Source organism: Muscardinus avellanarius (genome assembly GCF_963383645.1).
Source record: "Muscardinus avellanarius genome assembly, chromosome: 3".
NCBI lineage: Eukaryota > Metazoa > Chordata > Mammalia > Rodentia > Gliridae > Muscardinus > Muscardinus avellanarius.
The window spans coordinates 40,094,971-40,122,353 of NC_137788.1; the positions used below are offsets into that span (position 1 = coordinate 40,094,971).

Here is a 27,383-nt window from a genome sequence, read left to right on the forward strand (position 1 = left end):
GAGCCCCAGTACCACACAAAAAAGTTGGCTTTTAAGGTTTCCTTCTTTTGGGAATCTTTGAATTCTTCTTCTTTAGTTCTCTATAAAATATATAATAAATTGTGTTAAACTATTATATTAGCCAGCTTTTGCATCCCTGTGACCAAAATGCCTGACAAAAAGACTACATTTCTGACAAAAAGACTAACTCAATTTTGGCTCATAGCTTCAGAGGTTCAGTTCATGGACTGCCAGTAATAAGGCAGAGTCATTTTGACAACAGGGTGTAGCAGAGGAAATATGCTGAGTTCATGGTAACCAGTAAGCAGAGAGAGGAGAGAGGAGAGAGGAGAGAAGAGAGAGTGGGGGGAGGTGAATCCTCAAGGCCATGCTCCCAGTGACTTACCTCTTCCTGTCATTACCAGTCCCTGAAAACCCTGAAACTTGCTGCTTTGGGGACCATGCTTTCAACACATGAGGTTTTGGAGGGTCATTCTAGATTTAAACCATAACACTCTGCCCCTGGCCCCCAAAAGCTCATGCCCATCTTACATGGGAATGAAAATGACATGTGTTAATAGTTCCAGCATTGCTCAAAATTCTAAGGTCCAAAGTTTCCTCTGAGTTTCAAGGTAAACTCTTGGCTGTGAGCCCCTGTAAAGATCAAAAGCAAGTTATATACATCTACTATATGGTGGCACAGGGTAAATAGTCCCATTCCAAAAGGGAGTAATATGAGCATAGAAAAAAAGAATGCTACCAAAGCAACACCCAAAACCCAGCTGGGTAAATACTAAGTTCTGTAGCTCCATGTCCAGAATCCAGGTCATACAGCGGTGAGATGTGATCTCCAATGGGCTTGGGAAGCCTGCCCCATGACCTTGCTGATTGTATCCCACATGTTCTCTCTTAGTCTGGCTCTTTTTGTAGCCTGCAGCCTTCCTTGGCAGAGGTTCGTGTTCACGGCATCTCTTAATTCCTCTGGTCTCCTTTGTGGTTTCCATTTCACTCTCACAGCTTCTTCATCTATCTCTGTCTCAGGGACTGCCTCCAGGGATTCTGAACCTGACACACATGTCCTGGCCTCCCAGGTCATCCTTTGAAATCTCAGTGGGAGCCTCCATGATCATTTCATGATCATGATCATTCCTGCAGAGCCAGCACCCTGTGCACAAGACCAAGATGTGCTGTGAGCTGGTCCCCTTGGAACAAGGATGCAGAAACCTCTGTCTGGAGTGGCCAAAAATGGTGAAATGAATCCTGAGGAGACAACTTCTTATGCTGTCCTGTGAAGAGCACATAACAGCCTTTACCTTTCCCATTCATAATAGGTAAGTAATTCATTAGCATGGGACCAGAGTTGTCGTTGTCATCGTCGTCATCATCATCATCATCATCATCGTCATCGTCGTCGCCTCCTCCTCCTCTCCTAAATCTTGGGCCTTGTCAAACACTATGGTTAAGGGGTATGCAACTACTAATACCCCAATCCAGTGAACTTTCCCCTAGTTCTGTGGTTATTTTCCATGCTTCCTTCGATTCTCCCTGCCTGACCTGATACCCTTGGACACTGACTTTTGCTCTACTTGGTTCAACAACAGCATGAGGGATGGTAGACCGCTGAGTTAATCTGGCTTTGAATTGTGGCTTTGACTGTTTCTGTCCCTCTCATCCCTCTTGGAATCCTGAATTCTTTTTAGTTCAGCTCATAATGGGATAAAAGCTAACATTTAGTTAGCAGTTAGTATGTTCAGTTAATGGAGCAAAGAATGTTACCTACTTTCCCTCACAACAACATCATATAATATTTTTAATATCTCATAGCATTGGTAGAAATCTGAGGCAGAAACAGATTAGTTACTTGCTCAGCAGCACTCAGTTCATAAGAGGTGCTGCCAGAACTTCACTCCTGTTGAATTTTTTTAATCATATCACAATTTTTGTGTCTTATTTGAAAGTTTTGCTGTTTTCTTTTTTACTTAAAATCCATTTAATCTATATAGCTACTGCCTCTTGTTTTGGTTTCTATTTCTGTGGAGTATCTTTCTCCATTCCTTCACTTTTAATCTCTGTGTGCTTTTACTGGGGAGAATTTTTATAGATAACATATCATATGGCCTGTTTAGTTTTTCTTGATTCATACATTCAGTTAAATCTTTTATTTGGAGAGTTTAATCCATTTACATTGAAAGTTATTAATTATAGGAAAAGACTTCTGTCATTTATTTAATTTTTTTCTACCTGTTTTGTGTATCTTTTCGTGTGTGTGTGCATGTGTGTGTGGTACCAGGGATGGAACCCAGGGGCATTGTACCTCTAAGCTACACCCCTAGCCCTACTTTTTAGTCTTTCTTTTTTTATTTTTGATACAAGGTCTCCCTGAGTTGCTAAGACCTCGTTAAGTAACTGTCTGTGAACCGCGATCCTCCGGTCTCTGCCTCCCGAATGCTGGGATTACAAGTGTGTGCCACCACGCCCGGCCTTTTGTGTATTGTTTCTTTCTCTATGTTGCTTTTCTTTGTGGTTTGGCATTTTCTGTATTTATAAGGTTTAATATTTTCTATTTCTCTTTAAGTTTCTGCTCTACTAGTAGTTTCATACTTTAATATATTTTAATGATGGTATTTATTGTCCTATTATTGATGTAGAACTTCCATAAGAGTTTCTTGTAAGGCTTGTCTAGTGGTGATGAATTTTCTCAGAATTTTAAAAATTTTTCAGATTTTGCTTGTTTTGAAAAGTATTTATTTATTTATTTATTTATTTATTTCCTGAAGGATCATTTTTCTGGGAACAGTATCTTTTTTTGTACTGGGATAGAGCCCAGGGGCATTCTACCTCTAAGATATAGTCGCAGCCCTATCTTTTAGTCTTTATTTTGAAACAGGGTCTCACTGAGTTGCAAAGGACCCCACTAAGTAGCTGAGGCTGTCTGCAAACCACATCCTCCTGTCTCAGCCTCCCAAGTACTGGGATTACAAGTGTGAGCTACCATGCCTGGCCCGGTACAGTTCTTTTGGCTGGCAGTTTTTTCAAGATTTTGAATATATCATTCAATTCTCTCCTAGCCTAAAATGTTGTTTGTTTTTTTGTTTGTTTTGTGGTGCTGGGGATGGAACCCAGGGGCACTGTACCTCCGAGTGACACCCTCAGCCTTATTTATCATTATTATTTATTTAGAAATAGGGTCTTAACTGAGTTGCAAAGGGCCTCACTAAGTAGCTGGTCTAAAATGATTTTTCTAAGAAATACAGAGTTAGTCTAAGGGGGATGTGCTTATATATGACTTGCTGTGTTTCTATTGCTGCTTTTAGAATTTCTTCTTTGTCATGGATTTTGAGAGTTTGATAATAGTTTGCCTCAGAGGAACTTTTTGGTTGAATCTAAATGGATTTCTTTGAGTTTCTTGGGCCTGCATTTTCATCTTTTCCAAGGATTTGTAGAGCTTTTAGCTATTATTTCTTTCAGTGGGTTTTTTGAGCCTTTCCTTTTTCTTCTCCTTCTGCAACTTCCATAATGTGAATATTTTTTCACTTAATGGTATCTTATAAATCATAGTCTTTCTTTTTTCTGTTTTCTTACTTTTTCTTTTTGTCTAACTGGGTTATTTCAAAAGACATGTATTTGAGCTTAGAAATTCTTTCTTCTAGATGATCTAGTCTGTTATTGTGGCTCTCTACTATTCTTTTATTTCTTTTCTCGAGTTCTTTACCTCCATAATTTGTATTTGTTTCATTTTCATGATCTACATCTCCTTGCTGAATTTCTCATCAGATAATTTTTTCCTAATTTTATTAAATTGTTAGTCTATATGCTCTTGTATTTTGTTGAGTTTTCTTAGGATCATTAGTGTGTGTGTGTGTGTGTGTGTGTGTGTGTGTGTGTGTGTGTGTTAAGGCAATTCATACATTTACCTTTTTTGCGGGCCTGGGGATGGAACCCAGGGGCATTCGACCTCCCACTACATCCCCTGCCCTTTTTTTATTCTTTATTTTGAAACAGGGTCTCACTAAGTTGCAGAGGGCCTCACTAAGTAGCTGAGGCTGTCCGCGAACCGTGATCCTCCAGTCTCAGCCTCCCGAATGCTGGGATTACAAGCGTGCACCACCACGCCCGGCTAAATTTACTTTTCTTTGGGGTAGTTTCTAGAGAATCAGTTGTGTTCCTTTGGAGGTGTCATGTTACTTGCTCTTTCATACCTCTTGTGTCTTTAAGTTGATATTTGTGCATCTGGTTGACCAGTTACCTCTCCCACTTTTACAGAGTGACATTTGTAGTAAAAGACTTTTCCTGGAGATGTGTCCTAGATTGACAGTTGGGTAGACTACATTGGATTTGGGTCCTTTGGGGGCACGTAGTATATTCTCCTTATAGATTCTTTTGTACTCAACATTGGTAATGCTTTCAGATGCCTTAGTGACCTAGGCTGTAGGCATTTATGGGGTTTTCTGACTTGGATGCAGCTCTTTTAGGAGAACAGGTTCACTAGCAGCTATAGAGCAACCTATTATTTTTCACAGATTGCACAGGTGGGGATGATCTGTTGGTCTCAGGTAGGTGAGGCTTGCCTGCAACAGTAGAGGAGAGAGGGTGCTGCTCAGTTTCTGAGGACTTCATGGTTGCAGGGCACACCATGCTGTGTGTCCAGTGGTAAGGGCAGGGCACCTGGCAGTGTCTGAGGGCTGTGTGGGGGTCTGGCTTTTCTGGCAGGCCTGGGCAGGCTGAGCACAGCGTTCCCAGCAGTTGGGGTGTGGCACCCCTCTCATGCAGGGGCTGAGACGACTAGTGGGCCTGGCTTGGGTGCCAGTCACTATCCAAAGGAGCACAAGAGCCTTCATGGTGACTTCGCTCACTGCTCAGGGTGGGATGCCTTGTTGCCTCCCAGGGCTGCTAGAGGGTGGGAAGGGCTACTCAGGTTCTTCCTGTGGCCTTGGTGGGCATGCTTTATCAAGGCTATTCATGCTCAACACGTGAACCATGCATTCAGTACAGACTGCTGAGGACCTCCTACTGTGTGGAGTTCATGTTTTATCTCCATTAGAAAGATGTGGTGGTGGATGCTGTGTGCTTAGTTTCCTTTACAACACCATCCTGGGTCTCTGGGCTCTATGAGATCTCTCCCACAGCCCAATTGCTTCAGCATTCTTCTTCGAACACTCCTGCATAGTATTTATTTTTTCTTTGTTGTGGTCCTTGTTTATGGAAGGAGGTATGCCAGGTGCCTCTAATCTGGCATCTTGTTAATGATATTCCAATGAGCACTTACTGTGTGCCCAGCAGGATGGTAGGTAGTAGGAAAAGCACCAGTGAAAACAGACAGGAACCCTGACTTAAAAGAATTCACAGTCTGGTTCGCCACAGTCCAGTTGCTGGCTGCACTATTTCCCTTATTTCTGTGATATAAACTGATGACAGAAATGTTCTTAAGAGGCAGACATCATTGAAACTTCATAATAGAACTAGAGTCCATGATTGGCACAACCCAAGAGACAAGAGACCCCAGAGGTCGGTCCATTTAGGGAAAGTTTATTGCAGGCGAGGTTAGCTGCTGGGCTGTCTCTCACAAGACAGTAGCTCACTAGGAGGAAGCAAGAAACTTTTTATATCAGAGAGAGAGCAAGGGAGGGGGCAATGCCTGGTTTTGGGAACAGCCGGACTCAGTTGCTCATGGTTGGTGAGGGTTGGCCTTTGTGGTCAGGGTTGGAATATTACTCCTTTGTGACTGTTTTCCTATTTTTGGTAACTGCTCCTTAGACTGGGTCAGACTGCCCTGCATTACCAAGGTGCAGCCATGCTTGTGAGACCCACCAGGATCTCATGTACCCTCTGACTTAACACTTTTTTGTTGGACTGACTCCCCCAACAAAACTGACTCCCCCAACAGCTTCTGAAATGTTCCCAACAGCCTTCACCTTTATCTTTTCCAGTAACCCATGTTTTCTTACACAACCTGTGGGTCCAGAGTTCTTTCTCTCTTATATCCTGGGCCCTGTAAAAAACCAAAATGAAAAGCCAGGCACTGGATGCAGCGCGTGCCTGTAATTCCAGTACTTGGCAGGCTGAAACAAGAGGTTTTCTGGTTCAAGGCCAGCCTCAGAAATTTAGCAAGACACTGTTTCAAAATAAAAAAGAAGACTGAGGGTGTACTTTGGAAGTAGAACACCCCTGGGTTTAATCCCTAGTACAAAAAAAAAAACCAGTAAAGAGGCATAGAACAATTGATACCCCATTCCGCTGACCTTTCCCCTCACTATTTGTTTTCTACCTGCACATAGTACTACCCCTCCTTCATCCAGAACCCTTGGACCGTGACTCTACCCTACTTGGATCAGCAACCATTTTTCACAAACAACATGAGAGGTGGTAGTGGAAGATACTTTTTTTCAGAACTAGATTTGAATTATGATTGTGACTCTTTCCCTCTCTGAATCCAGAGTTTTGTTTTTGTTTTTGTTTTTGTTTTTACCATTGGGCTCACAATGTGATTATAGCGTACATTTAGTGAGCAGTTAGGATACTCAGGGTACTGAACAGACAACTTTATGTGCTTCTACTCACAGAACACTACCCAACAGGATATTTAATTTTTTTTTCATAGTATAGTTGGGAAATCTAAGGAAGAAAGAGGTTAGCTATGTGTCCAAGATCACTCAGGTGGTAGATGTGCAGCCAGAATTCTATTCCAGTTAACCTTGTTCCAGAGCCTTTGCAGTTAATTAGTCTGTAGATTACGATTAGGTTGAGCATCCAGTCAATAAAGAAGTTCTCACAGCTTCCAAAGAGCATTTCATATTTTCATCCAGTATTTCCAAGTAGCAGGAAGAGTTGTCAGATGATCCACTTCATATATGGGCATATGGACATGCCTCGCTATTCAGAGAAGCTCCCATGAGAAGGTGCATGGCAAACCAGCTGGCTAGATGTATGTAGCCTTTGAAAATGACGTTTCTCAAGAATTTCAAAATATGTGAGAAAAGCTTACAACAAAGAAATAAAACAAGACCTCAAACTATATGTAAACATTTCCTTAGCCCTTAAAAAACTGTGATTGTCATCATCAAGATTATATATGAATAAATATCGTTCCCATTTATTTAGTATTCAGATACTTCATCCAACAATCATTGAAGACTGAAACTAGGCATTGCACACCTCCCTGCTTCCCAGAGCATGGAGCAGAGGCCTGTGATGCCCAGTACATACTGACTGACTTAATAATTTGTTGTTTTTTGGGGGGAAATTAGAGATCAAACCCAGAGGTATTGTACCTCTGAGCTACACCCCTGGCCCTATTTTTTATTCTTTATTTTAAAACAGGGTCTCACTAAGTTGTGGAAGGCCTCACTAAGTAGCTGAGGCTGGTCATAAACCTGTAATCATCCTGTCTCAGCCTCCCAAGTACTGGGATTAGAAGTGTGTGCCACCACGCCTGGCTGTGGGGAGTTCTTTATACTCTTATTTGATTTGTAAATCTATTTCAATATCAGGAAACAATTCCTAAAACAAGAAAGAAACCACATTCCTGAAATTTAGGGCCTCTGAAACATTTTAAACCATCTAAGTTAGTATTTGTTTATTTATTTTTTTCTGGTACTGGAGTTTGAACCCAGAGGCATTCTATCTCCAAGCTATACCCCCAGCCCCACCCCCTTTTTATGGAGATTTTTTCTTTATTGAGAAACTTAAGACTTGGGTACATCAAATAAAACCAATTTGAGGGGGGGGATCAAAACCCACAATACAAAAAGAAGTCAACACTGCCTGGGTCATACCAGAACCCAGAGAATATATTCTTTTAATTGAAAAATTCTAGGCGCTTTATAATTGACCTTTTGATACAAAATGACCTATTAAATTTTTAACTTGTGGTTCTTGATATTGAGGTCCATAGGACAAGCTAGGAATTCTTCAAACTTTAAGCTTAATCCCGTAAGGGGTTATTTGGCTCTTGGATCGGTTTTTCCTTGTCTACGAGGTAGCAGCAACAGCAACAGCGCCCACCTTCTGGGCAGCTTCTTTCTTGGCATGATGAGCTTGAAGAACAACAACGGCTTCATCCACCTTGGAGCGTAGAGACTCCGGGGACTCCAGCATGTGCAGCAGCTCAGAGTTGTCTATCTCCAGCAGCATGCCCGTGATTTTCCCAGCCAAGTCTGAATGCATTGTTTGGATGAGTGGGAACAAGCGTTCTCCTAACATCTGCTTCTGTTCTTGTCGGGGAGCTGCAGCCAGCATGGATGCGGTCAGGGGCTCCCGTCCCTGCACATGGACTGCAGGTTGGGGCACCTGTAGAGGCTGCACGGCAGGGTGGGGGCTGCGGACGCTGGAGGCGTCCTTGTAAGGTGCCACAGCCCAAGGAGCATCGGCAGCAACTGCAGCACGTGGTGCGAGGTTCGGCACAGCTGTGGGACGCCTCCAGACTGGAAGCTGTCAGTCAGCCCTTGCTGGGCGGCACCAGCCCCACCAAAGTCCATAGCCAAGCGGTCCGGGCACTCAGACCCGACTCTCTGAGTGGTAGTGGGAGGCCACAAGAAGCCGGAGCATTACCAGTTGGAGCCAGATGGCAGAGTTGGATGAGGCCCAGACTGGCGCATAGCACTTGGCATCCCTTGGAAGCCTTGAGGTCTCCCACCTTGCTGCCAACGTGGATTAGGCCTCATCTGTGCCAACTGGTTAGGTGTGTAATATGGAGGTCTTTCCTGCCCCTGTGGAACTGCTGGCACAAAGTAGCCACCAGCTGCAGGCTGGAACTGATTTAAAATGGCATTGGCGGGAAGTGCCCTCATCCCAGCCACTCGCTGCATATACTGGTTGGTCAGGTGAGCCTTCCGCTCTTCTTTCCTCTGGGCCAGAGCCACATATAGAGGCTTGGAGCCCACAATGCGTCCGTTCATCTCGGTGACTGCTTTGGTTGCTTCCTCAGAAGATGAGAAGCAGACGAAGCCGAACCCTTTACTCCTTCCATCCTCCAACATTACCTTAGCACTGGTGATTGATCCAAAAGGAGAAAACTCTTTCCTTAATTTCTCCTCATCAATGGTGTCATCCAAGTTCTTAATGTAGAGATTCACCCCCTGGTATCGACTAATTCTGTCCTGTTTTAGCTGCTCAAATTTCCATTTTAATTCAGCCTGCCGTTCCACTTTCTTCTGTGCATCCAGCCCTTTTTTTAAAAATGTATTTTTTTGGTTTGGGGTTTTTGGTTTTTTTCTTTTTGCAGGTTTGGGAATGGAACCCATGGGCATTCGACCTCCGAGCCACACCCCCTGCCCTATTTTTTTTATTCTTTATTTTGAAACTGGGTCTCACTGAGTTGCAGAGGGCCTCATTAAGTAGCTGAGGCTGTCTGCAAACTGCGATCCTCTGGTCTCAGCCTCCCGAATGCTAGGATTACAAGCATGTGCCACCATACCCAGCTTATTTTTTGTTTTGTTTGTTTTGAAACAGAATCTCACTAGGCTGCTGAGGCTGATCTCGAACCTGTGATCCTCCTGTCTCAGCCTCCCAAGTACTGTGATTATACACGTGCACCACCAAGATACCCAGCTAAATTCATATTTAAGTGAAAAACATTTTTCAGTGAAAAACAGTCTTAAATTCAATGAATACCTATCATGTTAATCTGGATCAAAACATGTAAAACAAGTAAAATGAATGCAACAACCAGAACATGAAAGCTTATTATTGACAAACCAACCATTCTACTTTCACCTAGTTGAACAAAGTACAAAAATAAACAACAAAAATAATGACAAATGAAAAATATTAGGTGTTTTACCACATTTATAACCAGCACTGTTACCCAAGTACAACAGAGCTTACACCTGTTAGTTTTTCATGATGGCATTCCTTTAGGATAGTCCCAGTAAGCTGACTCAGGGACTTCTGAAAACCAGACACATGAGAGAGAGAAATGAGCCTCACACCCAGCCTCCAAGTGGGCCCTGGCCTAAAGCCTGTTTCTGCCTTCTACATATCCAGAATATGACATGTTCTATAAGAAAGAAGTGTACTATGCAGAGATGGTAGGTACTGGGAACTCCACAGAACTGGTGAGGAGAGAAGCTAGGATGGTCCTCATTCAAGAGTCTAGCTTCACCCACAGGAGGCATGCAGATTTTACCCATAAAGACCTTTCAAGTAGACCAATAGCCATAAAACCATTCTGAGTAAGCATTAAGTAAAGTTGACCTAACTTCTAACCAACTTGCACAACACAGTCTAGTGTTTTTACTGTTTCTTTTGGAAGTTTCTTCTCATCCCAAATCTTAATCTTTCCTATTTCTATTTAATTCATTTATTTTTGTTCTTATTAAAATTAAAAGCAAGTTATCATTCTTCTTGTAACAACTACTGCCTACATGATGAAGCTATTTAGTATGGACAAGAAATCAGTGGCCAAAATTATATTCTTTTTCTTTCTTACTCAATCCTAATATTTTGCCTGTAATAATATTTATTTCTCTCATCCTGAGTTTTTCCTATTTCCCCACTTCCCTTGAGACCAGAGAACCTAAATGGCACAGTGGCTCTAATGAGAATCTAACCTATGACAACATGACTGGAAGGATGCTATCCTACCTAGAACCAAGAACGTATCTAATATATTTCCCAGGCATTTTCTAAATCTTATGAGGCTCTCGCTACCTGCAAACTCAAGAGAAGAGAAGAGACTTTAACTTGACGTTAGCTGCAGGAACTGCAGGTCTTGAGTTATCAATCTTTTTCCTTAAAGGAAATATTTTCTGTCACTTGATGGACTTTTAAAAAAATCTATCCATTTTTGGTTTCTTTGTGTATATGTAATTAACGAGTCCATGTAATTCTTCTACATGTGGACATTTAGGCCTCTCCTTCTTGCTGGTCTCATCATTCCCTTGGGTCAGTGTCAGGTCTCCACCTCTCCCATCCTCTGAGACTTGGACACTGACACCTTTGTTCATGTGGTTGAGTTTGAGCTCCTTCTTCTCACCTACAGGACTAGGAATAGTAATTAGAGTGAGTTTCTAGGGTCCTGTGCTCTCTGAGCATGGCTGGCAAGAGCTTTTCTGTACCAATTGGTGCAAGGGAGCTTCCACTCATCTTGTCCAGGATCTCACCAACCCTGATCTCTGATCTTGTCTAGATCTCTTGCTCTGATTCTCCAGACAATCACAAAATGTCCAATCTGGTCCTCTTTTTTTCCTTCCACAGTTGAAGAATCAAGGAGTGAGGGCAGAGCTTAGATCTTAATGTCCATAGGTAACTAAACTAAAGGATCTATCTTGGGAAACAAAGAAAAAAAGCTTTATCAGCTATCAGTTGCAATCATCATATAATGCCCTCCTTCCCCTCTCCATATTACTCACTAGTATTTAATCATCACCTACTATGTACCTGACAGTATGCTAGTTGGTGGAGAATAGATAGCTTCAGGGAAAACATGAACTGGATTTAAGCAATTTACCGTCTAGTTTATCAAATGTTCAGTAAGTTGTGGCTGGGTGTGATATTACCCATTTCAGTAATACTAATTGTGGACTGGGAAAATGATGGGTTAAGAGGAAAATAGCCACTGAAAGCCCACAGAAGGATTAGAAATCTTTCCTATTGGATTCCAAAACTGCCTTTCCCAGATGCCTCTGAAATGCTCCCTGGATTTCGTACAGCCCACATTCCAGTTGTGATCCAGATTGACTGCTGATGAACGAAGCACTGGACTTGGACTCAGGGGGCTCGAAGCCCTGGTCAGCCTCAGGACATATGTAGCCAGCAACTTATTCTTTCTGAGGCTAAGAGTTTTCTTTTGTAAAGTGGGATAATAACCTCCTTTCCAAGCATCCCATTACTCATTCCTTCACTAATTTTTTTTTTTTGCTGAAAATTTTCTTAACCTCATAATCTAGTGGCAAAGGCAGAAAACAAAATAAGTACAATAAAATATGTTAAGGCTGTACTGGAGGAACGAAATGCCCACCAGGGAATGTGAAGACTTAAATAAAGTCTTGAAGAATGCACAGGAGTTAATCCAGTGGGTGTTAGAAATCCAAATGGTCCCCAACAAAGTCACAGAGGACATGTTCACCTCCACATTCCTCACTCTTTTTCCATAATTATCTCTCCCTCGGTAAAATACAATGTTCAAAATGCAGAGATTAAAATGCAAAATATATTTCAGCAAGAGCCCCTTAAAAGCCTACTCTCCTGGAGGCTGCTTTTGCTCCTAATGGATTTCTCTCTTGCCATCCAAATGCTCTTTCATGCTCCCTCCATCTTTGTTTTACCTCAAGATAAGTGATTTCATCCCTTGTGGCCAGGATTTTTTTCTTTCTTCCTTGAACCCTAAGCCCAGCCAAAACACAAGGGTAGAGGATATGCAGATATTTATAGCTTGTCACATTCAACTTTACCTTTGTTCTATGGTTTGTTCTATGGTTACTTTCTGCTTTCAAATATTTGTTGAAAAAAAGAAACAAATAAATAACTGAAATGATAAACAGTTCTATTGGGTGTTGAAAGAGAATTCTGTCCAGCTCACCTTCCCCTCCAGGGACTCTTGGACCTTGGCCCTGATCCTACCTTACTCAGCACACATGTCTCTCCTCATCATGAGGGGCAGAAATTAGCTTTGAACTGTGGTTGTGATTGATCTTTTCCCCTCTCTGAATACCAAGTTCTTCATTAAGTTGGGCTCATGATATGATAAAGCTAATATTTAATGAACAGTTAGTATGTTCAGGGAATTGAACAATGAACTTTACACGCTTCAGGATGTCATAGTGGAAGACTGGGGTCAACATCCTTTGACTCTAGAACCATGTCTGCCCATTTAACAGGAACATACTGTACCCTGGGCCTGGGATGGGTATGTGTACATGTCTGGAGGAGAAGGAATCAAAGGGACCATTGGGATAACTGAGAAGAAAACATGGAGTAGAATTGGAGAAGACAACCCTAAAGAAGGTGGAATTTCTTAGACAAAATCAAGAAGAACATGGTGCATTTAGGAATGTGACTTTACCAGCTGGACTGATGTATCTACTATGATTGTGACAGTTATTAGACAAAGGTTGAAAAAGCATTGGAGGTGTTCAAGAAGGGACATAATTAAATGTCAAGCTGAGAACATTTGGAGAGGTGATGTGACTCCTTGGAAGGAGTAAGGGTCTAGCTAGAAGAGAAATGAGAGTTGATGTAGGAATCGGTTGTGACTCCTTTAGTCTGTCACTTGGTCTCTGTAAGCCAAAGATATAGGACTGGAAACATATAACCGGGGGGTATATCATAGCCCTACTTTAGATGCATAGACCAATCCAAGGAACCAAGAATTTTGTAGGTACCATGAGCCTTTTTGGTTTTTCTACAAAGGGCAATGGCTTAGTCATCCTATGACCCAGGATAGTTGACATTTAAATAGATGTTTCAGGCCCAAGTCAGTGTGAATATAAAATCTGTTTCTCAGATCTGGGGCAAATTGCTTAACAGACTAATTTAGTTTCAAAGGCCTAGTACCAAGTAAGTACTGTTGGTCTTAGGATGGGTTGTGCTCAGGATGAACAGTAAGTAGAGTATTTAAATATTGGTGGATGAAACCATATTTTTTTGGAATTTTGCAGACCCAGGACATATGCCCAAGAGGGAAAATCTGCTACAGTTGGGATGAGGTTTTGCTCTCAGCTGATTTCCCCAGAATCGCCTTCATGTAGTTGGGGTCCTAGATGAGGAGGTGCACTTTGATCCCCCAGAGCCACTGTCAGCAGGCGCTTGGGAGTTTCTCTACTAATGTCAGAACGTCTTCCAGCTCCTGGTCCTTTTGGGTCTGATATTAGGGGAAAGATGAATGTTTAAAAATCATCTTTTGTTTTTAGTTTAGAGCTTTAAGTAAAGAACAGGACAACCACAGGGACATAGTTCTGGGTCTTTCAAAAGAAATTAGGCATTTGGAGCTATTTCTGATGATCTATTTGTGCTTTCTCCAAACCTTTGCTCCAAACCTGGGACTCATTCTAAACAAGATCCTATGGTCCTGGGGATTTCTGTTGAGAAATCAGAAATTGTTGTGATTTGTTTACCTTTAAATGTAATTTGATTTTTCTTCTTGAGGCTTTAAAAATTATATCCTTATTCTGTATGTTAGGCATTTTAATTATAATGTGTCATAGAGAGTTTTTTGTCATGTTTATTTGGGTTCTAAATGCCTCCTGTACATGGATGTCCACCTCATTACCAAGGTTTGGAGTTTGTTCTGCTGTTATTTCATATTAATGCCATTAGCCTGTATTTGGGTTTCTTCTTCAATTCCAGTGATTCCTAAGATTGGTCTCTTAATTAATTGTACCAGAATTCTTATGTATTCTGAATCGTGGTTTTTTTTTTTAATTTTGGACTAAATGTTTACATTTAAGTATTTTGTCTTTAAGGCCTGAAGTACTATCTTTTATGTGGTGTAAACTATTGGTAAGGCTTCAAGTGAATTAATGATTTAATTTACTGTATTTTTTATTTCTAGGATTTCTCTTTGACTCTTTTTCAGAATCTCTATCTTTTTATATTAAACTGTTTTTTTTTTTTTTTTTTTTTTGGTGGTACTGGGGTCCCTGGAAACACTTCTTCTCTACCTCCGGGCTACACTCCCAGATCTATTTTATACTTTTTTAAATTTGAAAACAGGCTCTGATCCCGGCTTCGGAGGCCTCAGTAGCAGCCTTGCCTCACGGAAGGCTCCGATGCCAGCTGCTGGCCCTGGCACCAGCCTAACCCCTCAGCAGGCTCCGATCCCGGCCTCGGAGGCCCCGACACTGGCCTTGCCTCACGGTGAGCTCTGATCCCAGCCACGCTGGCCCTGGCACTGGCCTAACCCCTCAGCAGGCTCCGATCCTGGCTTTGGAGGCCCCAGCACCGGCATTCCCTCACGGCAGGCTCCGATGCCGGCCATTGGCCCCAGCACTGGCCTAACCCCTCAGCAGGCTCTTATCCTGGCCTCGGAGGCCCCAGCACCGACCTTGCCTCATGGCAGGCTCTGATGCCGGCCTCGCTGGCCCCAGCACCGGTCTAAACCCTCGGCAGGCTCTGATCCTGGCTTTGGAGGCCCCAGCACTGGCCTTGCCTCACGGCAGACTCCAATGCCGGCCATTAGCCCCGGCACCGGCCTAACCCCTCAGCAGTCTCCAGTCCCAGCCTTGAAGGCCCCAGCACCAGCCTTGCCTCATGGCAGGCTCCGATCCCGGCCTCACTGGCCCCAGCATTGGCCTAATCCCTTGGCAGGCTACGATTTCGGCCTCGGAGGCCCTAGTAGTGGCCTTGCCTCACGGCAGGCTCCAATGTTGGCCATTGGCCCCGGCACCGGCCTTGCCTCACGGCAGGCTCCGATCCCAGCCTTGCTGGCCCCGGCACCGGCCTAACCACTCGGCAGGCTCTGATTCCGGCCTCGAAGGCCCCAGCCCCGGCCTTGCCTCACGGCAGGCTCTGATCCCGGCCTCACTGGCCCCAGCACTGGCCTAACACCTCGGCAGGCTCCAATCCCGGCCTTGGAGGTTCCAGCACCGGCCTTGCCTTATGGCAGGCTAGGCTGATGCTGGGGGCCAGCAAGGCCGACATTGGAGCCTGCCATGAGGCAAGGCCGGTGCTGGGGCCTCCGAGGCCGGGATTGGAGCCTGCTGAGGGGTTAGGCCAGTGCCAGGACCAGCGTGGCCGGGATCAGAGCTCACCGTGAGGCAAGGCCGGTGCTGGGGCCTCCAAGGCCAGGATCGGAGCCTGCCGAGGGGTTAGGCAGGTACTGGGGCCAGCGGCTGGCATCGGAGCCTTCCGTGAGGCAAGGCCGCTACTGAGGCCTCCGAGGCCAGGATTGGAGCCTGCCGAGGGGTTAGGCCGATGCTGGGGCCAGCGAGGCTGGCATCGGAGCCTGCTGTGAGGCAAGGCCAGTGCTGGGGCCTCCGAGGCCAGGATAAGAGCCTGCCGAGGGGTTAGGCCGGTGTTGGGGCCAATGGCTGGCATCGGAGCCTTCCGTGAGGCAAGGCCGGTGCTGGGGCCTCTGAGGCCGGGATCGGAGCCTGCCGAGGGGTTAGGCCAGTGCCAGGACCAGCAGCTGGCATTGGAGCCTTCCGTGAGGCAAGGCCTCAACTGGGGCCTCTGAGGCCTGGATCAGAGCCAGATGAGGGGTTAGGTTGGTGACAGGGTCAGCGAGACCAGAATCGGGGCCTCCCATGAGGCAAGGCTGCTGCTTGAGCCAGCAAGGTCTGGATCAGTCCACCGGGTAGCTAGGCCACTACTGGGGCCATCAAAAGTGGGATCGGTACTTGCAACGCGGCATGCATAGAGAAATAGCGCAGAAAATAAAAATCAGATGCTTCTCCTAAGCAGCAAAAACTAGGAGGAAAGGGGCAACAGGAAGAGGTCGAACTATAGAAAAGGTCCTATAGTGAAGCAACTAAGGTGACCAATCAGAGGGTATGGAATAGGGGAGGATGGAGCCTCTTTAAAACGCAGGAGGTACATAAACAAATGTATCAAAGTTAATCACCAAACAAGCATGGGATCGAGGGAGGGGGAGGGAATGGGATGGGGGCTGGATGAGGGCTAATTGGATGATGTGTGCTTGTATATCCTCTCAAGTCTTGTACTCCAATGTGATATATGATTACAATGCACCAATTAAATAAAATAATAATAATAATAATAATAATAATAATAAAATAAGTTTGGAAACAGGGTCTCTTAAGCCAGCACAGCTAGCTTCAAACCTGCATGATCCTTCTGTCTCTGCCTCCCAAGTGCAGGGATTACAAGTGTGCGCCAACCCCCGGCTAAACTGCTCTTTTTCATTATGTACTTTCTCTCTTAGTTCATTCCTTAGATCTCCTTTTAATTCATGGATCATTTTAACAATGAACCTTTTGAATTATGTATTCAGGATTTTTTCTACTTTAATATATTTGGATTCAGTTATTGAGAGGTTATAAATATTTGGAGGTGTCTTGTTGACTTTTTCTCTTGTGTTTTCTGAGGTCTATATTTGTGCATTTGTTAAGATGCATTTGGGGGACTTCCGGGAAGATGGCGATGGAGCAAAACGGGGCTTACGAGCCCCGCTAACAACCAATCTCTATTACCACAAAATCAGCCCCTTTCATAGCCAGAAAACACCATCAGCAGAGAAACAAAAAATGTAATTTTAAAGGACAGAGAAAAAGAGGGCTGGAAAAACGAGACACCAGAAACCAGACCGCAGTGCTGCAGCCGGAGCTGCGGCATGAAGCGGCGGGCGCCATTTTGCCTTGCAGCACCAGGCTCCAGAGAGGAAGGGAACTCATAACGGAGTTCAGAAACCAGAGAGGAGATACGCCGGCCTCACACCCGATAACACGGCAGCAGTGCCTTACTGCTGGCGGCAGCAGCGAGTTCACCGGAAGGCACCAGACCAACACACTCAACACCCTACCAAGCTGCAGAGAGGAGCAGCGGACAGCGAGCCGAGGTGAGCCGTTGCAGAACAGCCGGGCGGGATTCGGCAGATCTCTCGGCACAGCGAGCATCTAAAGCTCCCAGGGGCAAGGCTCAGCGCACCCTGCAGGGACCCAGAGTGGAGTTCAAAAACAGAAAAGAAATATGCCAGCCTCACGGCCGAGGGCGCAGCAGCGGCGCCATATTTCTACCGGTGGCAGCAGCAGCGAATTCACCGAGTCCACGACAGCTTCATCTGCGCACTCAACACTGAGTCAAATTGAGGCCCCTAGAGGAGAAATACCAGTACTGTACTCCCAGGGACTTGACCCAGTGGGGGAGTGGTGGTGGCAGAGATATTACACTATAGGAGAACGCCCAACCTGGCACCCCCCATGGTCTAAAGCAGCCTCGATTGACTCCCAGGGTCTGAGACTCTGCGATACAACCCAGTAAAGGAGTAGTGGGAACTGAGATACCATATACTCGAGATCCACAGCACCTTAAGTGAAGTTGTAGTGACCCAGGGAAGAACCCAGAGAAGGCACAAACTTCCAAAATCATGGGAAAGAGGAATAACAATGGAGCAATGAATGCCCACAACCCCGCAACATCAGAACCCGATAAAACACAAATTCAGAGATTTATAGAAGATCAAATCAGGAAAATAACTGTAGAAATAATAGACGTGTTTGGAAAAGAATTCAGAGAGAGCCAAAGAGAGATAAAGGATGCAATTAATGAAGTAAAGGCCTCAATTCAAAGTACAAACAACCGATTAGACCACATGGAGAATAGAATCTCGCTCTTAGAAGATGATCATTCAAAAAGTGAACGCATAGTTTCTAATTTCGAAAAAAAAATCTGACAGCAGGAATATGACATTGAAGAAATATGGGCCCATTTTAAGAGAGCTAACCTAAGAATAATTGGAATAGAGGAGAGAAAAGAAGGTGAAACCAAAGGGATTAACAATCTTTTCAAGGAAATAATAGCAGAAAATTTTCCAAACATAGAGCAAGAGGTCAATACACAGGTCCAGGAAACTTATAGAACTCCCGTTAGAGAGGATCAGAGAAGAGGATCCCCACGCCACATAATTGTCAAAATGACCAATGTGGAAGCCAAGCAGAGAATCTTAAAGGCAACAAAAACAAAGGGCCAAGTGACATTCAGAGGCAAACCAATTAGAATCACTCCAGACTTCCCAAACCAAGTCATGAGAGCCAGAAGGGCTTGGAGTAACATATTCCAAACTCTGAAAGAAAACAACTTCCAGCCAAAAATTTCCTACCCAGCAAAACTTTCTATCAAATTAGATGGAGAAATAAGAAGCTTCCATGACAAACAGAAACTGAAGGAATTTATGTCTTCAAAACCAGCACTAGAGAAAATACACAAAGAGATTAACTACAAAGAAGAAATAGGTAACACACACCAGAACCAGAGAAACAAGATTTTCCATCCAACAGACAACTAAGATTGGTTATCTGTGGAGATTCATTATTTATGTTAGTCTTTTACCTATCTCTAAATTGTATTGTTTGCTTTTATTGTTGCTAATTTTTAGGATTTCTAATTGGAATATTAATATACCTTCAGATATAGCATTTGGAAATATTTTATCCCATTCTATCAGTAACTTTTAACTCTGTGTACATTGTCTTTGGATATACAATATTTTTTTATTTTTTAGGGAGTTTATTTACCCTTTTGTTGCCTGCACCATTGAAATCATAACCAAGAAATCACTGCCAATTTCAATGTTGTGAGGTTTTATGACCCAGATTTTCTTCTAAAAGTTTTTTTTTTATATTTTCCAATTTTTAATAACGTGTACAATTAAATGTAAGAGACCAAGCTAGCCCACATATTTAAGCTTTCCATTCTTGCTGTGCTTTATGAGATTACATTTTTTTAATTTATTTTTATTGGTGCACTGTATTCATACATCATAGTAGGATACATACTTTTGTAGACATACATGCACACTTTTCCCAGTCAGCCCCCACCCAATCCCCACCCCATTCTCTCCCTATCCCTCCCTCCCATGCTTGGCTTAGTAGTTGACATCTAGTATTATGGCAATTTATCTAAAATTAAAAATGATAATCTCACATAACAGTTTCATTTGTCTGATACCAAGCTTTTGATGACTTAAAGATAACATTTCAATATTTCTTTTTGCTTTCTTTCTTACCAGAGAATATTTTTTTTCTATTTTTAGGTGAAACTATCATATATTTATATATTTATTTTTCAGAAAAAAGTCTATCCTAATATGGAATATGGACTCTAGGTACCCAAAACGATCTTGAAAAAGAACAAAGCTAGAAGATATATATTTTCTGATTTCAAACCATATAAAGCTACAATAATTGAAACAGTGTAGTACTATTCTAAAGGCAGATATATAAACCATTGGAGTTAAATAAAAGCCTAGAGCTAAATTCTTCCCTATATTGTCAAGTTATTTTTGACAAGGTTTCCACGAACATTTGGTGGTGGAAATATTAATCTTTTAACTAAATATTGTTAAAAAATAATAATTACATGGAAAAGAATAAAATTGGACCCTTACCTAATCCCATATACAAATATTAACTCAAAATAGATAATAGACCTAAATATAAATCTTAAGACTATAAACTTTTAGGAGAAAATCTGGGTCATTAAACCTCACAACATTGAAATTGGCAGTGATTTCTTGGTTATGATTTCAAAGGCACAGGCAACAGAGGAGTATACAAACTCCCTAAAAAAAAATTGTATATCCAAAGACAATGTAAACAGAGTTAACAGTTACTAATAGAATGGGATAAAATATTTCCAAATGCTATATCTGAAGGTATATTAAAATTCCAACTAGAAATCCTAAAAATTAACAACAATAAAGGCAAACAATACCCTTTACAGATAGGTAAAAGACTAACATAAATAATGAATCTCCACAGATAACCAATCTTAGTTGTTTGTTGGATGGAAAATCTTGTTTCTCTAGTTCTGGAGTGTGTTACCTATTTCTTCTTTGTAGTTAATCTCTTTGAGTATTTTCTCTAGTGCTGGTTTTGAAGACATAAATTCCTTCAGTTTCTGTTTGTCATGGAAGCTTCTTATTTCTCCTTCTAATTTGATAGAAAGTTTTGCTGGGTAGGAAATTTTTGGCTGGAAGTTTTTTTCTTTCAGAGTTTGGAATATGTTACTCCAAGCCCTTCTGGCTCTCATGACTTGGTTTGGGAAGTCTGGAGTGATTCTAATTGGTTTGCCTCTGAATGTCACTTGGCCCTTTGCTTTTGTTGCCTTTAAGATTCTCTGCTTGGCTTCCACATTGGTCATTTTGACAATTATGTGGCGTGGGGATCCTCTTCTCCGATCCTGTCTAAAGGGAGTTCTATAAGTTTCCTGGACCTGTGTATCGACCTCTTGCTCTATATCTGGAAAATTTTCTGCTATTACTTCCTTGAAGAGATTGTTGATCCCTTTGGTTTCACTTTCTTTTCCCTCCTCTATTCCAATTATTCTTAGGTTAGCTCTCTTAAAATGGGCCCATATTTCTTCAATATCAGATTCCTGCTGTCGGATATTTTTTCCTAGATTAGAAACTATGCGTTCATTTTTGGATTGCTCATCATCTAAGAGCGAGATTCTGTTCTCCATGTGTTCTAATCGGTTGTTTGTGCTTTGAATTGAGGCCTTTACTTCATTAATTGCATCCTTTATCTCTTTTTGGCTCTCTCTGAGTTCTTTTCGAAGCACCTCTATTATTTCTACAGTTATTTTCCTGATTTGATCTTCTAGAAATCTCTGATTTTCTGTTTTATCGGGTTCTGATGTTGTGGGGTTGTGGGCATTTATTGCTCCAGTATTATTCCTCTTTCCCATGATTTCGGATGTTTGTGCCTTCTCTGGGTTCTTCCCTTGGGTCACTATGACTTCACTTAAGGTGCTCTGGATCTCGAGTCAGTAGTATCTCAGACCCCACTACTCCTTTACTGGGTTGTATCACAGAGTCTCCGACCCAGAGAGTCGATAGAGGCTGCTTTAGACTGTGGGGGGTGCCAGGTTGCACGTTCTCCTATGGTGTGATATCTCTGCCACCGCCCCTCCCCCACTGGGTCAAGTCCCAGTGAGTACAGTACTGGGATTTCTCCTCTGTGGCCCGCAATTTGACTCACTGTTCTTGAGTACGCAGATGTAGCTGTACTGGCCTCGCTGGATTCGGTGCTGCTGCCGCCGGTGGCAATATGGCGCCGCTGCTACGCCCTCGGCTGTGGGGCTGGTGTTTTTCTTCTTGGTTTTGGTTTCCACTCTGAATCCCTGCAGCGTGTGCTGAGCTCGGCCACTGGGAACTTTAGATGCTCTCTGCGCGGAGAAATCCCGCCTGGCTGTTCCGCAGTGGCTCACCTCGGCTTGCTGTAGCCGTCCCGTGAATTCGCCGGCAGTATGGCGCTGCTGCCGCCGCATCTGCCGCGTCCTCGGACGATAGGCCGGTTATCTCCTCTGTGGCTCTGTTCTCAGTCCGCTTTCTCTCTGGAGCCTGGTGATTTTTTGTTTCACTGGTGATGGTGTTTTCTGGCTATGAAAGGCGCTGATTTTGTGGTAATGGAGGTTTGTTGTTAGCGGGGCTCTTAAGCCCCGCTTTTCTCGGTCGCCATCTTCCCGGAAGTCCCTAAAAGTTTATAGTATTAAGATTTATACTTTAGGTCTTTTATCTATTTTGAGTTAATATTTGTAAATATGTTAGGTAAGGGTCCAATTTTATTATTTTTAATGTAATTATTATTTTTCAACAAAATTTAGTTAAAAGATTAGTATTTCCATCGCCAAATGTTCGTGGAAACCTTGTCAAAAATAACTTGACAATATAGGGAAGAATTTAGCTCTAGGCTTTTATTTAACTCCAATAGTTTATATATCTGCCTCTGGAACAGTACTACACTGTTTCAATTATTGTAGCTTTATATGGTTTGAAATCAGAAAATATACATCTTCTAGCTTTGTTCTCCTTTGAGATTGTTTTGGGTACCTAGAGTCCATATTCCATATCAGGATAGATTTTTTCTGAAAAATAAATAAATAAATGTATGATAGCTTCACCTAAAAAAAAGAAAAGAAAAAAATATTCTCTGGTAAGAAAGAAAGCAAAAAGAAATATTGAACTATTATCTTTTAGTCATTAAAAGCTTGGTATCAGACAAATGAAACTGTTTTGTGCGATTATCATCGTTAATATTGGATAATTGCTATAAAACTAGATGTCAACCACTAAGCCAAGCATGGAAAGGAGGGATGGGGAGGGAACGGGGTGGGGATCGGGTAGGGGCTAACTGGGCGATGTGTGCATGTATGTCTACAAAAATATTTTCTTTATACCATTATGATGTATGAATACATTGCACCAATAAAAAATAAAAAATTTTAAAAAAAGAAAGTCCAAAGAGGTCTGAGAGAGGATCAGGTGGTGATGACACGAGGGTACTGATAGGCCTATCTGTAATGATGTGTTTTGTATTGGTCTTTATTGTATTCTGGTGGTGGTAGCACGAGAATGTTGATTGACTTGTAGCTGTGTATAAATACCTCTGGAAAAACAAAGTCAGAGTCGGCGCAATAAAGATGAGATTGACCCAGAAAAAAAAAAGATGCATTTGTCTTTTTTATATGGTATTCCTTAGTTATCTCTTTATAATATATATGTATGTACATATATATTTCTAGGTACCTTATTATTATTATTTAGGGGGGGTCTGAGGAGGAACCCAGGGGCATTCGACCTCCAAGCTACATCCTCTGCCCTATTTTTTATTCTTTATTTTGAAACAGGGTCTCACTAAGTTGCAGGGGGCCTCAGCCTCCTGAGTACTGGAATTACAAGCATGTGCCACCATGCCTGGCTCTCATTATTATTTTTAATAATGTCTTTTTATTGATTTGTTCAGGCCTTCTATGTCCCAATGATTCATTTTCAATCAGTTACATATGTTCCCAAATTTATGCATTTATTCTAGAGTTTCCATCTGTTATTCATGATGGTCCTTAATTTTACTTATAGTTTTCTGAGGCACTACCATCACCATCTTGTTTTCCTAATTGGCTATATCAATTTACCTTTACCTGCAATGCAGAAAAATTCCAATTTGTCAAAATTCTGCCCAGCATTCCTTATTTTCCTTAAATAATTTAGCTACTATAAGGGGTTTCTTATTGTGGTTTTTATTTGCATCATTTGAGGATATTTTCATGCCTCTCAGAGGCATGAAATGTCTGCTAGGACAATGCCAGCACACTAAGCAACAGTCTTAACAACTTTTATCATTTTAAGTGTTAGTGATTGCTAGGAGTAGTGGTGCACACTTGTAAGCCCAGTACTTGGGAGGCTGAAACGGGAGGATCGCAAGTTGGAAGACAACCTCAGCAACTTAGTGAGACTCTTAGCAACCTAGAGAGACCCTGTTTTAAAACAAAATAAACAATGAAAAGTAATGATAATAAAAGGATTGAGGATATAGCTCAGAGGTAAAATTTCCCTGGGTTAAATCCCTAGTAGCACAAAAAATAGTCAGTGATTGGTTAATCTACTCCCTCCACCTGGGCCTGCACATCCTCAATGCCCAGACCAGTGACCAGGTGGTCCTCACCCCTCTCTGGCTGTCCTTCTCCTTCCCAGGTTCCAAGGTGCCATCAAGTGCATTATTCAAGAAAACATCTCAGTCCAGGGCCTGGGAGAGTGCCAGGGATATGAAGTATTCCACAAACAGCACACTAAGGGATGGGAGAATGAATAAAATAGGGAATGATGTGTGTCTCAACGGTAGGTCTGTTCTGTACAACACCTTTCTGTTCTTGCTTAACAAAGATGTTACAGCATCTTTGTGATCCTATATCTTAGCACTGGACTTAGTACAGAGAAACATACCTTTAAATACAATTATATTTGACTTAAGTTAGTTGAACTTAAAATAAATAAAATAAATGAGGCTGGAGGAAGGGAACAGTTCAAATAATGTTATGCCAATATATGAAGGTTTCACACTCAATCTTACTAATGTGTGTGGGAAGGGAAGAGGGAGGAATAGAATGGGATATGGAGAAAAATACTGCAAGTGATGTGTGCATGCATGAATATACCACTTTGAATCTCTCTGTGATGTATAATTACATCACAGCAATGAAAGTATGAATAAATAAAATAAAATTGAACATTGAAGGGTTCACTGAAGTTTGAAACCCTGTGGGATCAGTTTTTGGCTGGCCACTGGGAAAAGCAGTGTGCCAAAATTGCTATGGTTTTTCCTAAAATGCCACCTTTCTTTTGAGCACAGAGACACCCACATGACACATCCTATCTGCAAACATCAACAAACCAAGGCTGACCTGAAGATGCAATATTGGAACCCAGAGAATCACGAACATCAGGTACGTGCCAGACTCCTCTGTTCTACACCATCTCCATTACCATGTAGAGGATACCTCACCTTGATCCCCCTGGGAAGTGCAGGAAGGAGGGGCTGTGTCAAGCAGGTCGGTGCAAACCAAGAAGGGTCAAATACCTGCAAAGAGAGCGCCAGGGCCAGAACAGGTAGGGGTCAAGCACCTGCTTTTAACCAGTGAGAAGGTGCATGGAGGTGGAAATAGGAAGAGGGGTTGGTCCTGAGAGATCACCCCTCTCCTCCTCCCAAGGCCTTCATACCTCTGGGTTTTGGCCACAGTTCCAGGTTGTGTTGAAGAGCATAAATGGAGATTGTGACTATGATACCTGTGGGACAGGTAGGGGACAAAGACTAATCATGCTGATGGGGTGGATCTCTGATCCCTTGGCCAACAGGGTACATGCATGAACGAATGGCCTGGGAGTCAGAAATGATCACCTTGAATAGTATGATCTTATTAAAGGGGCGTTGGGTAGGTGCAGTAAGTACCTGAGCATAGGTGAAGAACAGAAAACCACGAATCTGGGAATAAGAGCAAAAGGACATTGGAGACTCACAGCTTATAATAAGTGATATGATAATATACATTCATCAAATGTCTTTCATGAGCTATTGGAGAATATATATTAACTCAATATTCACAGATACCCTTCAGGAAAGACACTGTGTTATACTCATTTCCATGAGATACTGAAATTTCAATAAGTCTCATCTTTTTTTATGTTCACAAAACTTGGTTATAGCAGGGATAGAATCAAAGCCAATGGCAAGTGACTCAATGGGTGGATTCCTACAATGGCCAGCGGGGAGGGGGGGCTCAGATCTGGTCATTAGTTTCTCTCTTCCATCACCCTGAGAGCTCCTCAGATTCTGAACCATGTCTGATACATAGCATGGTATTTAATGCTCTCCATAATTTTCCTTGAATTAAAGCAAGAACCATATCTCCCTAGTCCCTGTATCATTCTCTCTCTCTCTCTCTCTCTCTCTCTCTCTCTCTCTCTCTCTCTCTCTCTCTCTTCTCTCTCTCTCTCTCTCTCTCTCTCTCTCTCTCTCTCTCTCTCTCCCATGCACTTCTCAAGTAATGACAGTTATTTAGGGCTGATATCTGGAGGTTGACATTTAATCTAGAGGGTGACATTTATTTCTTGGGATCTTGCTGATTTCAAGGAGGTCAGGCCTCCTCTTAGGAGAAGTGTCGAATGCTTGTGGGATGGGTCTCATTCAACAATATGATGACACCAGTAATTCTTGTACTGCTCCTGACACCTGACATCTTGGCTCCCAACACTCACACTAGAATATATGCATCATGAATGTGTTCTAGGTTATACTGAGCACAAAATAAATGGTGTGGCTCTGTCTTAGGGAATATGGCCCTATCTTTTGGGCTGAGCCAGAGAGAGAGAGAGAGAGAGAGAGAGAGAGAGAGAGAGAGAGAGAGAGAGAGAGAGAGCGCTCATGGGTAACCTGACAGACATGCATGGCAGGACATGTCAGCCTGTGGATGACATTTTCTGGTGAAAGGCATTCCTCATTCCAATCCCCCACTGGCTTGTGTAAAGGACTGGGAATTCCTGTGGGAAAAGATAGAACCGATCGAACTGTAGAAAGATCTGACCTGGAGAAAAAGTGGACTCTGGGTGGAAATTCCCTTTGTGGTGGAAACAGGTAACACTGACACACAGCGTAGTTCTGTCTTACAGTCATTTAGCATGAGCAGCCAGGCTTCCACCTGTACTGGGATCAGGGGACTGTGGGTGTGACAGAGTGGGTGGTCAAGAATTAAAGCTTGGCCTGGAACTGGGGTCAGGAATTCCCTCTTAGTGGAGGTGAATATGCAAGTTGCCCACCTGCCTCTCAGGTGAGTCCATGTCAGCTGGTAAGAATAAAAACTGCAGGTGAGAGTCATCACTGACCTGTCTTAACTACAGGATGCTGCCTGGTGGCTGAAGGCACACTTCATGATGGCGTCCAGGGTCACCAAGAGATGTGCTGAAAGATCTCCAGAGGGGAGTCCTGACTGCTCAGCTGCTCCCACTCGTCCTGTAGTGGGAGGGGCTTTGACTTTCTCAGTTTCCCCAGAAGGCCTGTGCTGTTATGGCTTAGCTCTCTCCTATGTCTCTAATATTCTGATGGAGTTTCTCTACTATATAAGGCAGATGCACTAGAGAAACTGAGGCCCTAAAGCAAACATTTGTAAAGTGCTGCCTATTTTCTCCCAAAGTTTTATTATGAAGTTAAACATGGCTTCTCATATTGATATATTTTTATTTGAATGTGAGGGGAAAGTTATTATGAGAATTGTCTTAATTCAGAAAACAGTATATATTTTAGGACAACAAATAGGAACACTTTGTTGTTCTGAGAACTGAGCTAGGTCAGAGGACCAGGTTTGATCCTATTAGAGGAAATAAAAGTTCATGGCAGATCGAAGCCTGTGGAGCCAGGATGTGACTTCAAAGGAAGCAACATCAGACACTTCAATTTCTTTTCACTTCATAAACTTTTGCTGAGCATATTTTGGTAACAAAAAATGTCTTACAGGAGGTAGTG

General features: G+C 42.7%; 1 pseudogene across 1 annotated transcript; it reads right to left on the reverse strand.

The window, feature by feature from the left end:
• Nucleotides 1–7,947: 7,947 nt before the first annotated feature.
• Nucleotides 7,948–26,701, reverse strand: LOC308260074 (polyadenylate-binding protein 4-like; annotated as a pseudogene). Its single transcript has 5 exons — nucleotides 26,681–26,701; nucleotides 25,317–25,349; nucleotides 24,818–24,947; nucleotides 11,356–11,406; nucleotides 7,948–9,142 (listed from the first exon to the last, which is right to left on the reverse strand). The product of its transcript is annotated as a polyadenylate-binding protein 4-like (transcript).
• Nucleotides 26,702–27,383: the final 682 nt, after the last annotated feature.